This window comes from Hemitrygon akajei, chromosome 16, assembly GCF_048418815.1.
Source record: "Hemitrygon akajei chromosome 16, sHemAka1.3, whole genome shotgun sequence".
NCBI lineage: Eukaryota > Metazoa > Chordata > Chondrichthyes > Myliobatiformes > Dasyatidae > Hemitrygon > Hemitrygon akajei.
In genome coordinates, this window is record NC_133139.1 from 41,216,132 (window position 1) to 41,230,577 (window position 14,446).

The following is a 14,446-nucleotide window of genomic DNA, read 5'->3' on the forward strand; positions in this document are numbered from 1 at the left end:
CAATAATTTCAAACATTTTAAAGTAATATAAACTTTTGTCAAAATATTGACATTCTTCAAAACATGTTTAAATTTATATATTTATTATCAAATTAATTTTGATCAGGTTCCTGGTTACTATCACTTGAAATATTGAACAAACATTCTGTGGTTGAATGAATCATGGAGTCACTGAGTTATAAAGCACAGAAACAGGTCCTTTGGCTCAACTCATCCATGCCGACAAGCTGTCTACTTGAGCTCATCCCAATTCCCTGTGTTTGGCCCATATCCCTCAAAACCTTTCCAATCCTTGTATCTACCTAAATATATTTTAAATGTTTTAATTATACCCCGCCTCTACCACTTCCTCTGGCAGCCCATTCTATATACCTACCACCATCTGTGTGAATATGTTTCTCCTCAGGTCCCTTTCAAACCTTTCCCCTCTCACGTTTATGCCTTCTTGTTCACGTTTTAGATTCTCCTACCCTGGGAAAAAATATCCTGACCATTCGCTTTATTTATCCCCCTCATGACTCAATAAGCCTCTATAAGGTCACCCCTCAGCTTCCTGTGCTCCAGGGAAGAAAGGGCCAGCCTATTAAGTTTCTCCTTAAGGTGTAAGCCCCTCCCTCTGTCCCTCTGTCCCCCTCCCCCCAACTCCTGGTAACATCCTTGTGAATCTTTTCTGCGTACTTTCTAGCTTAAATAACATCCTTCCTAGACGTGGATGACCAAGACAGAAGGCAATAAGTTCTTATGGTACTCAGGTTGACTCCATGTACTCTACATTTTTGCAATGCAGACTCAATTGTTGGTGGAACTCAGTCTTTGCAATGAGCATGAAATGGACATTAACACATTCCGTTTTGGTGTCTGTTACGTTGAAGAAGAAATCCATTGGGAAGTAAGCCAACTGCCCAATTGGAAAGGTCACATTTCATCTCCAATTGCCCCATTATCTTCAAGGTTAAGGATCAAAGGTCGAGTATCAACGTAATTCATCATGTACTAGGAATTTGCTGTGGTGTGTTGGCATTAGATGCATGGCTAGGCAGAATATAAGGTGTTGCTCCTCTGCCTTGAGGATGGCCTCATCATTACACATGAGGGCATGGAGGAGCTGGGTAGCCTCCAATCAAATAGCATGAATATCAATTTCTCCTTCCAGAGGAAAATATTTCTTTCCCCTCGCCTCTTCTTTTAACCAATCTGGGCCCTTACCTGTTGTCACCTATCACCTCTCTCTGGGTTCACTCCCCCTTCCCTTTCTCCTATGGTCCACTCTCCACTCCTATCAGATTCCTTCCTCTTCAGCCCTTTACATTTCCTACCCACCAGGGTTCACCTCTCACCTTCTAGCTATCCTGCTTTCTCTCCCCCATCTTTTTACTCTGGTCTCTTCCCCCTTCCTTTCCAGTCCTGAAAAAGGGTCTCAGCCCGAAACGTCAACTGTTTATTCATTTCTGTAAGTATTGCCCGCCCTGCTGAGTTAGTCCAGTATTTCTATGTCTTATGATGCAATAACCTTTAACTTTGAGGGCCCTGGCTAAGTTCCCCGGGTGTCAAACATCAAAGATGATGTGGAAAATTATGGAACACTGACTAACATCTATGTAGAGGTCACACATATATCATTGGGTGGGTAAAAGGGCAGGAGTGTCATGGATAAACACGTCAAATGCAGATGAAGAAGAGCTCATGAAGGAAAAGTTTTCCTGTAGTTATGAGTAGATAGAGGCAATGCTGTCAGTAAAATAAATAAGTGTATGGTGCTGAAGGCTGATGAGACATTCTTATTTTTTGCAAGAAAAGGAAGGGTTTTGTTCATTTATTCCATGACCTTGGACGTGGTTGTGTTCCACTTCTGTGAAATACAGTTCCAAAATGAAAAAGCATATGTTTTTATCAGCTACCCTCTGTTCCAACAGCTCAAATATCTTCAAAAGAAATCACACCACGCAGAAAGTATTTTTAATTCCCAAACATTTGGGTCATGAAAAAAATTGTAGATGAGGGGTTGTTTGTTAAATATTTATAGTGAATTAGAAACAATGACCCCCTGTCCCGCACGTGCCTGGTGGAGGAATAGTGGAGATGCATGGCAAGCTTGGAGGAGGGAGACATCCTCTTGATTGAGCCACAAGAACTATTCAGAACGCTAACACTCCTACGCAGTCCATTAAGATGTAATCCAGTACGCACAAACCTGTGTTCAAAAGAGTGTCAGAAGAGTATGTTGCGAAGAATAATTCAAGTACATAGGGTCTTAAATTGCATAAATAGAATTTTAATGCATTTGTCTGCAGAAGATGATGGGAGTATTTTCGGGGATCAGTAGTTATTGAATGCTGAGTAAAAGCAAAGCTGGAGGTAATGGACAGTGAAAGGAAAATGGGAAACCTGTTGAGGAGTTGTGGTGAGTGAAGAATGAGTGGGAGCAGTGCAGTGCTTACCAAATAAAGGATTAAGTTGCATTTAAGGCATTCCTCTGGGTATACTATAGATATACAGGTTAGTTCCCTTAGCTGATGATCTAAAGATCCCTTTCAGAATAATCAAGAGAAAAGGAAAAAAGGTGTGCAAACTGATAGATATTTACTGAGAGGATCTTTTACCAAGGTTCAAGGTTCAAAGTTCATTTTATTGTCAAGGTATGCATGTACAATACAACTCTGATATTTGTCTTCTCTGGATATCCATGAAATACACAAACACGTAAAAGAAAACTAAACTTGCAAGACCTCAGAATCCATCACCCCCTCCCCACAGAAAAGAACAGGAGCAATAAAAAATCCCCGACCCTCTCCCCCACAGAAAAATCAGCAACAATGACAATCCCTGACACCCACTCCACAGAAAAAAAAATAGCAACAATAACAATCCCTGGACCCCTCCTCTGCAGAAAGAAACAGCAATGATACAATCTCTGACTCCCTCACTCACAGATGTCATGTACACACAACCCTGTAAAAGTACCAGCAGCACCAGAACACGCCTGGAGTCTGGTTTTGCTGTTAACAAAACACTGTTTCATTAGTGACTATGTAATACAGTAACTTAAACCAGGTAAATCAAGAAGTAACGGTGTTATGCATATATAGGTGTAAATAAAGTTCGCAAACTTATTCAGGCTCAGGTGGCAAAAGTTACAGTCTTACGATGGTATGTAAGAATGGTTCAGTTCAGATGCACAGGAATGAAGTAGGAGTGAGAGATACTTGTAATCTGAATAAACAGTGTCGTCGATCCTCCTCGATATCCTCCAAATCTTCCAAGTCAGCCAAAGGTGACCAACTTAAGAGCGCTATCTTCAAGTGATAATCTACCAACCCAGGCAAGGGTTAGGCACACCAGTAGATTCCACAGGGTCGCCCTTTACACACACTGATAGTCACGGATCGATTCCTCTTAATCGATCCTCAGCCCCACCCTTTGTGGGTACTTAAAAGTTCAGTGGCAATTTCCGCCATCAGCCCTCATGCATCTGTGTGTCCTGTGAAACAAGCAGTGACGCTCATTTAAATAGCATTGAGCTGAATACCAGCTGTCCATCATGTAGCTCCTCTCTCTCGACTCGCTCCCTCCCTCTCTCTCTCTCTCTCCCTCTCTCTCTCCCTCCCTCTCTCCTCTCCTCTCTCTCTCTCTCTCCCTCTCCTCCCTCTCTCTCTCTCTCCCTCTCTCTCTCTCCCTCTCTCTCTCCCTCCCCCTCTCTCTCTCTCTCTCTCTCTCTCCTCTCTCTCCCTCTCTCTCTCTCTCCTCTCTCTCTCTCTCTCTCTCTCTCTCTCTCTCTCCTCCCTCTCTCTCTCCCCTCTCTCTCTCCCTCCCCCCTCTCTCTCTCTCTCTCTCTCTCTCTCTCCTCTCTCTCTCTCTCTCCCTCCTCACTCATCTCTCTCTCTCTCTCTCTCTCTCTTTCAGAAACAAGCTGCTGGCGCAGTCTCTCTCTGTCTTACAGACATAGTTCTTAAAGGCACAGTCCATAATGATTAAAACTGAAGATTCTATCACACAGAAAAGACAGCGACAATAGCAACACATCCACAACCCCTCCCTGCAGAAACAAAACAACGACCATCTTCATCTGGAGTGCTCGCTGATTGGGTCCAAATGCCTTCACCTCAATACATCGATCTTCCTCGCCACTTTGAGATGGAGCCGTTCATGAGCCAGCGTCTGGCCTTTGGGTTTTTTTTCCATGAGTCAGCTTGTGTTTCTCAGCCTTTTTCAGGTTCTTGTCTCTGATCTCCATGAGGAAGCTCTCTGGACATAGCAGAGCACTGGATCCTTCGATTGAGATCCAAACAGTACATCACAGGCGCCTACATAACACAAACAATACAAAAGAGAACAACCAGAAGGCGTAGAAAAATGAAGCTGAAATGAAGATAAAAGCTGTATGTACATGTTCAAAGAGTTATGATAAGGGTTTGAACTGATTTTGGAAAAGAAACCTGCTGTTCAACTAGACATACAGGCTTCTAAGACCCAAGTGACCTCCAGTATCAATCAATCTTATACATCTCCATAAATTCTGAAAATAAACCTGATTTTAATAATTATTCTGATTCTGATTCATTGTCCTCTACTAGCATAACTTGGTTTCAAAATGTGAAGTCTTAGTGCAATGATTTTCTGTCAGTATCAAAAGCCTATTTCTTTGCCTAGATCACACACAAAAATTCTGGTAGAACACAGCAGGCTAGGCAGCATCTATAGGGAGAAGCGCTGTCAACGTTTCGGGCCAAGACCCTTCGTCAGAACACAGGTGCTTCTCCCTATAGATGCTGCCTGGCCTGCTGTGTCCCCACCAGCATTTTGTGTGTTGTTGTTTGAATTTCCAGCATCTGCAGATTTCCTCGTGTTTGTTCTTTGCATAGAGCTGTGATAAGAAGAGTCTAAAGGGATAGTGGGGGCCATGACTATGCACACTGGGCAGATGGAATTTGGCTGTTGTTATTTGGCAAATGTCAACAGGATGGACAAGAGTCATCGGATTACTCACAGTTACTGCTTGGATATGGGATGCTAAACCAGAAGACTTCCAAAAAGTACCAATGTATTTAGTACTATTGTTGTCCAAATCCAACAACTGTGTTCTGTCCTACAACTGATGGAATTAGCAAGCCTATTACCCAATTGCAAAGCTTTGCTCAGCTGGAAATCTTTCAAGAGCAAATCACTGGGAGTAACGGCAGACACTGCAGGCAGTGAGGGGGGTGGGATTACCCTAAAACAGGGTATTGTAGGGATTCAAGCATTCCATTAGCACCCAGCTTCCCACCTAGAACCTACAGATCCCCTGGTGTGAATTTAAACCTTGGTTCCATGCCACACTCAAACTTGTACAAAGCTTCAGGTTCCAGTATCCAGAAGTATCTGAACTTCTTTACTCACATTTTATCACTTATTTAGGGATTCAGAATGGTAACAGAGTTGGCATCACAGTATTAGATGCAATTAACCTACTAAACCATAAGTCATTGGAATGTGGTGAGGGGAGGTGGAAATCAGAGCACCCAGAAGGAACCCACGTGGTCACTGAGAGAATGTACATACTCCTTACAGACAGTGGCGGATCACCAGGTCACCTGCACCCGGCCACTACATTACTGTGCTATCCCACCATCATTTCGGATTTTGGTGAAATTGTGACACTAATCAGAGGACATTGATGCCAGCCATTCTGCACCAGGCAAAATCCTGTTTGGTATCCACCGCATGGAGTCTGTATTTATTGAAATAAATGTAAGGATTGTTGGAAGCAGGCAGCATCTGAGTTAACATTTCATATTGAAGACCCTATGTGAAAATTCAGTTCTGATGAAGTCTTTGATCTGAAATGTTAACACTGTTTTTTCTTTTCACGGATGCTGCCTGGTCTGCTGAAGGCTTCAAGCATTTTCTACTTTTACTCCAAATATTAAGTTTAGAAATTTCTGATCCGATATTAATTATATCTCCAGCTCTGTTGACAGACATTCATGTGGCTTACTGGATTGTATAACAAACTTTGAGCATGATCGAATGAATGCATTGTGAAGTGCTGTGGACATGCTTAACTTTCGTGCAGAGTGTCTCCCATAACTCAGAGTAAAAGTAAAAGGGACAGTATTATATATTTTTTTTCCTTAGTCTTCTGAAAGAATGAACAAGTTGCTGGAAACATAAGGACTTCATAAACCTAATTAAATATATAGAAGAAAAAACGGACCAGATTTCATTAAAATTCACTTTAAATTCACTGAATTTTCCATAAGTTTGTTGAATATTAATGACACTGTCACTTCTAAGATGTGTTATCAGGACATCCAAATTTTTACTCATTACAATAGTTTTGGAGTGCATTTGTAAACATGTACAACCGCCCCTCTGCATCATTCTCCCAACATATCCCAAGTGGGACTGGATTTGAAGACTTTGATACCTCCAAGATGTACAAAGATATTTATTTGACTCATGTCTTGAGGGCACTTCAGAGATCTGATCAGCTTCTGCCATGCAAACCTCCTAATGATAGAAGATGTAACACGGACTGAATAATTTTCTGGTCAAGTTCCTCGAACAACAAGGTCACTTCCTCGAACAACATCTTTCCGATAGTCCACGAAACTGTTGATTTCACTTTTTCTATGAATTATTTTAATATTAAATGTGTTTCTGGAACTGCTAGAGCCCGCAATTTGCGGTTTGGAGATCAATTGAGTGATCTAGTTCTTTGCTGTCTCTGAGAAGATTCCAGGAAGCAAGCTCGAGTGGACTCGATGAAAAGCTTAGAGACGGCGTGAGCCCATGATCGATTCCATTTCGCCAGTTGAAGTTTCTATTAACCGCTGAATAAAGTGTCAAGGAGGTAGAAACATCCAGGCGAATGTGGAAGGAGAGCAAGGGTTCAGTGCCCACTACCTGTCTCTTGATTGCTGTTGTGATGGATCTCACAGTGCTGCCAGAGAAGGAGTTTGTGTGGTGACATATCATTCCAGAGAGAAGGTTTCTGCATTCGAGTGGTTCCTCTCTCCCTTTCAATGCTATCAGAGGTTTACTTATTTATTTACACTTATTTATTTATTATTTTTTCTTCTATATTATGTATTGCATTGAATTGCTGCTTCTAAGTCAAGTGACGCTGATATATACCTGATTGTGATTCTGATGTTACCAGAATTCTGAAAGTTATAGATAAAACAATGGGCTGTGGATTCATTCAGTTGTATGCTTTCATATTCTGTGCTTTCGTTTGTTCTTTCGTGTTGCCACGATTGTTTGGTAGAATTTGTTAGTTTTCTTTGAGCAAGGGGGAGGGATTTTGGGGGTTGATGTCCTTGCTGCATGCGTTTCAGGTTTTTTGAATGGGAGGGGAGTTTGGAGGTTGATATTCTTGTTGCCTTTTGGTGCATTTTGGTAGGTTTTTTTGAATGGGAGGGTGTTGGCCATTGATGATTATGTTGCCATTTATTTTTTGTGCAAGGGGTTGAGTTTGATGTTTTACATTGCATGAATTCCATGGTTTACTTTGTTTCATGGCTATCTGGGGAAGACTAATCTGAGAGTTAAATTCTGCTAATATACTTTGATAATAGATGAACCTTTGAACCTTATTGTTGATTTAATTGCTATCACCCTTTCAATCATTATGATTAGCTGTTCTCTGAACCGTGACAATTTGAAAAGGAAATACCAGAAGCCACCTGTGAAGAGGTGATGTTGAACACCCATCAACGCTCCAGACCACATTTACACTAAAAGTCCATTGCAACTGAAATTCTTTTTGCTCCCTTTAAGGCTATTTCCATCAATGTGCCTGTCTTGAATGCCTGTCTGATGTAGCATATTCTGTAAATTGGATTGGATTTGCTCACCATTCAGTTTATGCACAATCTTATCTCACATTGTGTCAGCCAAGAATGTACCTGTCCCAGAGTTGCAATGTTGTGACAGATCTTTTTATAAAATAACTCAGTAGTCAATAGGCATCTTGCCTATCCTCTGATTACAATTTGCAAACTTTTAACTGTTTATAATCTCTGATCTCTGAAATGATTTCCTACTACCTCATTAACTGGGACATTGATCAATGCAGTACAATGCAATGCAGTACAAAAACATCGGTTAACATCACGTAATTGATAGGTTCCATCTCTATTTACAAAGTCACCTTCTTGAATCTATCTAAACATGCCTCCTCCCACCCATTCACTACTTGAGTCCAATTATTTAAAAGTTACAAAACAATTTCAACGATATGAATGCCTTGACAAACTGCCCCTGGAGGATCTAGAAAGAACAAAGAAAGCTCACCAAGGTGATTTCAAACTTTCTTGTAACCACCAAGATTTCCAGTGGAACTAATCTAATTAGCTGCTATTTGTACCATCTTCCACTTTACTAACCTTGTCTTTTTATACACAACCTGTTGCCTTTTCTGTGCTGCAGTCAACATCTCAGGTTAATCATGAGCTTCCATTTGTCAGCTGACCAATGCAGTCATTCAGGAAGGGGAAATCAGGGGCACGTCCTCATTGAGGGGTCGACGGTGGAAAAAGTGAACAACTTCAAGTTCCTGGATATCAGCTTCTCAGAGGATATAGCCTGGGCCCAATCACAAGGAACGCATGCCAGCAGTTCTACTTTGTTAGGAATTCGAGGAAATTTGGTATGTCACCAAAGTCTCTTACAAATTTCTACAGAGAACTCTGACTGATTGTATCACAGTCTCAAAGGAGGCTGCGGGGGATTGTAAATTCAGCCAGCTCCATTACAGGTACAATCTTCCCTACCATCAAGGATATCTTCAAGAGTTAGTGCCTCAGTAAGGCAGCATCCATCACTAAAGACTTTCACCATTTGGGACATTCTTTCTTCTCAGTACTACCATCAGGAAGGTAGTACAGGAGCCTGAAGACAATGATTCAAGAATAGCTCTTTCCCCTTTTCAACTGGATTTCTGAATGGTCCAGGAACTCATGGACATTACCTCATTATTCATTTATTTGACAGTATTAAGTTACTTTTATAATTTATACTAACTATAAGTATTTGAACTATACTGCTATTGCGAAGCTACAAATTTCACGTCATCTAATTCTGAGGTAATAAATCTGAATCTGGTCCTGATTCTGTCCTTGACAGCTCCTGATGGCTGATTTTCCACCACCCCTCTTCATTGCCACTGTATCTGTTTGATACCACTAACAAAGTCTATCCCGCAGTGTGTTTTTTGGTTGTCTGGCTGTCTATTATGGGAAATCAACAAACTCACCGACACTGGAACTTCACCAAATGTGATTGGAATAAAAGTTCCTGTAGGCTAACTTTCTAAGCTTTTCCAAAGGTTGTGGCAAAACTAGAGAGTATTGAAGCTCCTTAGAGAGGGAACGGCTTTAAAGCTTCAATCGCCCATTTACAATCCACGTTACGCAGAACATACAGACCAATAAATATTAGACATGGGGAGTCCTAACAAAAGGCTGCCTAGTTCATCCAAAGCTACATTCTACCTGTGGAAATGTCTGTATGTATGGCAGCTCTAAGATACTGCCCTTAAGGAAATGATAGTTCTAAAGCCACTACTGTTGTTCACAACTAATATGACCGAAGACATCAGATTCCCTGATTAATACACACGGAAGAGGTTCCTATCTGGCTTTCTTTGAAGTCGAAACAGTGAAAGATGTTAAATCATGATGTGTTAGGCAGCTGTCTGCACCCACTCCTTTTTAACTTCCTCAGCCTGGCTCTGGTTTCAGTGAAGCAGGAAAGAAACCTTTCCCTCAGTGTTCAGCCCTACTTATGAGTTAAACTGAAGTGTGAAACTTGAACCCACAACCTCCAGACTTCGTGCTGAAACTGTCATGCACTGATTCAAACAGCAAGACAAATACTGTACTGAGAGAGGTATTCTGACAGTACATCTGTGTAATACCATTCTATGAACACAAAGCAAGTAAAATCCGTTTCCAACTGTTTGTCCAGTAGGTGAAATTAAAAGTCCATTGTATTTATGACAAGAGATGAAATTCTTTACTGATTGAACTGAGAAGTGAATCAAATACATCTCTCCCTAATCACAAATGGATCAGGACCTGATTGAATGGGAAAGAATACTCAAGCAACATATTGCCTGTTCCTGTTTATGTATTTATTTCCAAATTATCAACTTTGAATGGTGTATCCTTTCATTTCAGATCCAGGGTAGAGAGTTAAAGTTAATGATTCTATTCACCTCCAATTTTAAGAACTGTATTTGCAAAGGGGTGAGGAGAGTGGGTGAGCAACTTCGCCCGATTTCATAGGCATCTTAGAACTGAGCATTACTTGACACAGTGTGGTTTTTGAACAGGCCGTAGTGCAGTGGACATGATCTTCTCACTGAGGCAGCTCCAAGGGAAATGTGTTGAGCAGCAGAGAAGTCTCTATGTCACATTTGTTGATCTAACCAAAGCGTTTGACACTGTTGGTAGAGATGGCCTGTGAAAGCTCCTACCAAAATTTGGTTGCCCCCCCCCCCCCCCGTGCCCGACCAACATCATCCGTCAGTTCCATGAAGGCATGGAAAGCCGCATCAACATGTGTGGTGAGTTGTCAGACCCATTTCCCATCAGCAACGGCGTAAAACGGGGTTGTGTGTTGGCTGCTACTCTGTTTGGACTATTCTTCGCTGCTGTTCTTCAGGGTGCCACATCAGACCTGAAGTCAGGAGTCTTCCTACAAACGAGGGTTGATGGCGGCTCCTCAACCTCGCAAGGCTGAGAGCAAAAACAAAAGTCAGGGACGTTGTGGCGCGTGAGCTACAGTTTGCTGATGACTGTGCACTGGTTGCCCACTCTCTCGAAGACTTACAGGAGATCACCAGTCGCTTTGCCAGTGCAGCCAAAAGCTTCGGACTGACAATCAGCCTGAAAAAGACGGAAGTTTTGTACCAACCGACTCCGGGCTGAAGCTATGAAGAATCAACTGTCCTCATTGATGACACTCATCTCAATGCTGTCAACAAGTTTTGCTACCTGGGCAGCATAATAACATCCTCAGTTTCTCTGGATGTAGAGATTGAGTCAAGAACCAGAAAAGCCTGCTTTGCCTTTGGTCAGCTGAAAGATCGAGTTTGGTGACAGAACATCAGGTTGGCCACCAAGTGCAAGGTGTACAAGGCTGTTGTCATATCAGCCTTGCTATATGGATGCGAGACATGGTGCCCATATCAGAGTCACTTACGCCAGTTTAACCAACTGCAGCAGTGTCACCTACGTTCTCTGATGAAGATCAACTGGTGAGACAAGGTCTCCAACACCAAAGTCCTCTCTCGAACCGAAAGCCAGCAGTTTCAACCTTGGTGATGTCAGCCCAACTGCGCTGGGCAGGACATGTTGTCAGAATGCCTGATGGACGACTGCCCAAGGACATCTTGTACAGCCAATTGTCCAGTGGTACCCGAAAACGAGGAGGCCAGCGACTACGGTACAAGGATGTTCTGCACAAAAGCCTCAAGAAAGCTGACATTGCCCCATCAACATGGGAGGATCTGGCTCAAGATCGCTCACAGTGGAGGCACGCCATCAGAAAAGGTGTGGACGCTGCTGAGAACAAGCTCATAGAGGCAACAGAGGAAAGGCACAGGAAGCGCCACAACAGAGCTTCTGCCCCCTCTGCCCCTCCAGGCCTCACCTGCCAAGTATGTGGTAAGCAGTGCCTGTCAAGGATTGGCCTGTAGAGCCACTCCAGGACACACATATCAAACCCCACTAATTGACTGAAAGGAACCATCATCATCCTAAGGGATGGATAGCCAGAGAGACTTAACACATATCGTTTTTTAAGTTGGAAATCTGCTCTGCATGTCTTTGTCTGGGAATTTCAGCTGGAATTTAAATTAGCTGTGGCTTCAATTTGCTGCTTTATTAAAGTAATGAGATCAAGGCTCCCTTGATAATACAGAATAACCTCTCCAAGGTGTTAATGAAATTCAGTTGAACAGTCAAATAACCATTGTTCACCCTGAGACTTCAAAAAGATGCATTGATTGAAAAAGTGGATGAAGGAAATGAACCTAGTCAACCAACAAATGCAATGTAGAAGAAAATAAGCACCTTCTAAAATGGATTTATATCAGAAGGGAAGAATTCTAAGCAAAATTTGCCTGCCTTGAATCTACAAAGCCAATCCCAAGTATACATGCTTGGTAAGAGTTAAAGAGCTGTGATTTCAAACTAGAACTCATTACTTCTGCACTGAAAATAAAGAGGCAATCTCACCTTCAGAAGATCATATTCCTACAGCATAGTTGCAAATACATCTCGTGTATAATTGGCCCATCTCTAGAGACTGGGCCAGTTGGTAGTCCCTCTCCAAAAATCATCATAGGAATTGATGGTGCAGAAAATGAATGCTCATCTGATCAGTTGGGAATCTTCATCTAACACAAGGCCAAAGATAATTGTTTTGTCAGATATTTTCACTGAAATCAAGATGCATAAATCTCAATTTGACATTGAATAGCAGTCATTGAAAAGTTTACATTGTAATCACCTCTCTGGCCAACATCTCAAAGGAGTTGGCCTACAATTAATTACTTTCAAACACATTGTTTAGAAGCAGACATAACAGATTGATCGAAGACTTACTGACTCAGTGCTTCCTGTTAGAATATAAATGAAATAGGATATGGAGAAAATGGGCTTGCTTGCAAATCTACCCTTGGTCCAATTTCTGTTGAGTATCTCATACTTTGTCACCAGGGAGAGACATCAAAGCAGCCAAAACACTATGTGTCACAGGTGTAGCCTTGCCTCTTGCTGTCTGAAAGTGGTCCACTGCTACCCCTTCACTGTTGGCATTTCCCACCAGGTATATGCTGGAGACAGGCTGGAGGACACCAAAATCATGTAGATGAACTGTAGCCAGACCCTTGATGTCTAAAACTCACCTCCTCCCTTGGCTGAAGTCAGGCATAACTCCTTCAGAATGAATGGAGAATGGCAGAGAATCCTTCATCAAAGAATTTGTTGTCACCTACAGTGTTGAAGCATGTAATATATTGTAGCACTTGACAGATAAGTCCATGAGAGAGATAAGAATACAAGAGTACGCTGATATGTATGAATAATTACACAGCATTTCTCAATAATGATTCTGATTCTAAAGTGTAAGGAAAGTCATAAGCAGCCTAAGTAACAGCCAAATAACCCTTTGTTCTGTCATAAATGTTATTTAATGCTACATTTGCAGATGGGTAAGAAGTGTTCCACAGTATGTTCAAAGTAACTTTCCAACTTTCTTCACCTGAGTCTTATCTACGAACAACTTGTATTGATTTTCCAAACATCTATAACAATACCATTCAAAAATCATAGTGCCAGAGGACTGGAAAATTGCATTTGTCACACCACTCTTTAAGAAAAGAGGAAGGCAGCAGAAAGGAAATTATAGACCAGTTAGCCTGACCTCAGTGGTTGGGAAGATGTTGGAGCCAATTGTTAAGGATGAGTTATGGAGTACTTGGTGACACAGGACAAGATAGGACAAAGTCAGCATGGCTTCCTAAAAGGAAAAATCTTGCCTGACAAACCTGTTGGAATTCTTTGAGATGATTACAAGTAGAATAAATAAAGGGGGTGCAGTAGATGTTGTATTCTTGGACTTTCAGAAGGCCTTTAACAAGGTGCCACACATGAGATTGCTTACCAAGTTAAGAACCTAAGGTATTACAGGAAAGTTACTGGCATGGTTAGAGCATTGGCTGATTGGTAAGAGGCAGCGAGTGGGAATAAAAGTATCCTTTACTGGTTGGCTGCCAGTGACTAGAGGTGTTCCGCAGAGGTTGGTGTTAGGTCCACTTCTTTTTATGCTGTATATACATGATTTAGATGATGGAAGAGATGGCTTTGTTGCCAAGTTTGCAGATGATGCGAAGATGGGTGGAGGGGCATGTAGCATTGAGGAAACAGGAAGGCTACAGAAAGACATAGACAAATTAGGAGAATGGACAAGATAAGTGGCAAATGAAATACAATGTTGGAAAATGCATGGTCATGCATTTTAGTAGTAGAAATAAATGTGCAGACTATTTTCTAAATGGGGAGAAAATCCAACAATCTGAGATGCATTGGACTTTGGAGTCCTTGTGCAGGACACCCTAAAGGTTAACATGCAGGTTGAATCAGTGCAATGTTAGCATTCATTCCAAGAGGTCTAGAATACAAGAGCAGGGGTGTGATGATGCTGAGGCTTTATAAGGCACTGGGGAGGCCTCACCTTGAATGTTGTGAACAATTTTAGACTCCTCAGCTAAGAAAAGATGTTCTGGCATTGGAGAGGCTTTTGAGGAGGTTCTCAAGGATGATTCTAGGAATGAAAGTATTATCATGTGAGGAACATTTGATAGCTCCAGATCTGTACTCGCTGGAATTCAGAAGGATGAGGGGAATCTCATTGAAACTCTTCAAATGTTGCAATTCCTAGGCAGAGTTGCTGT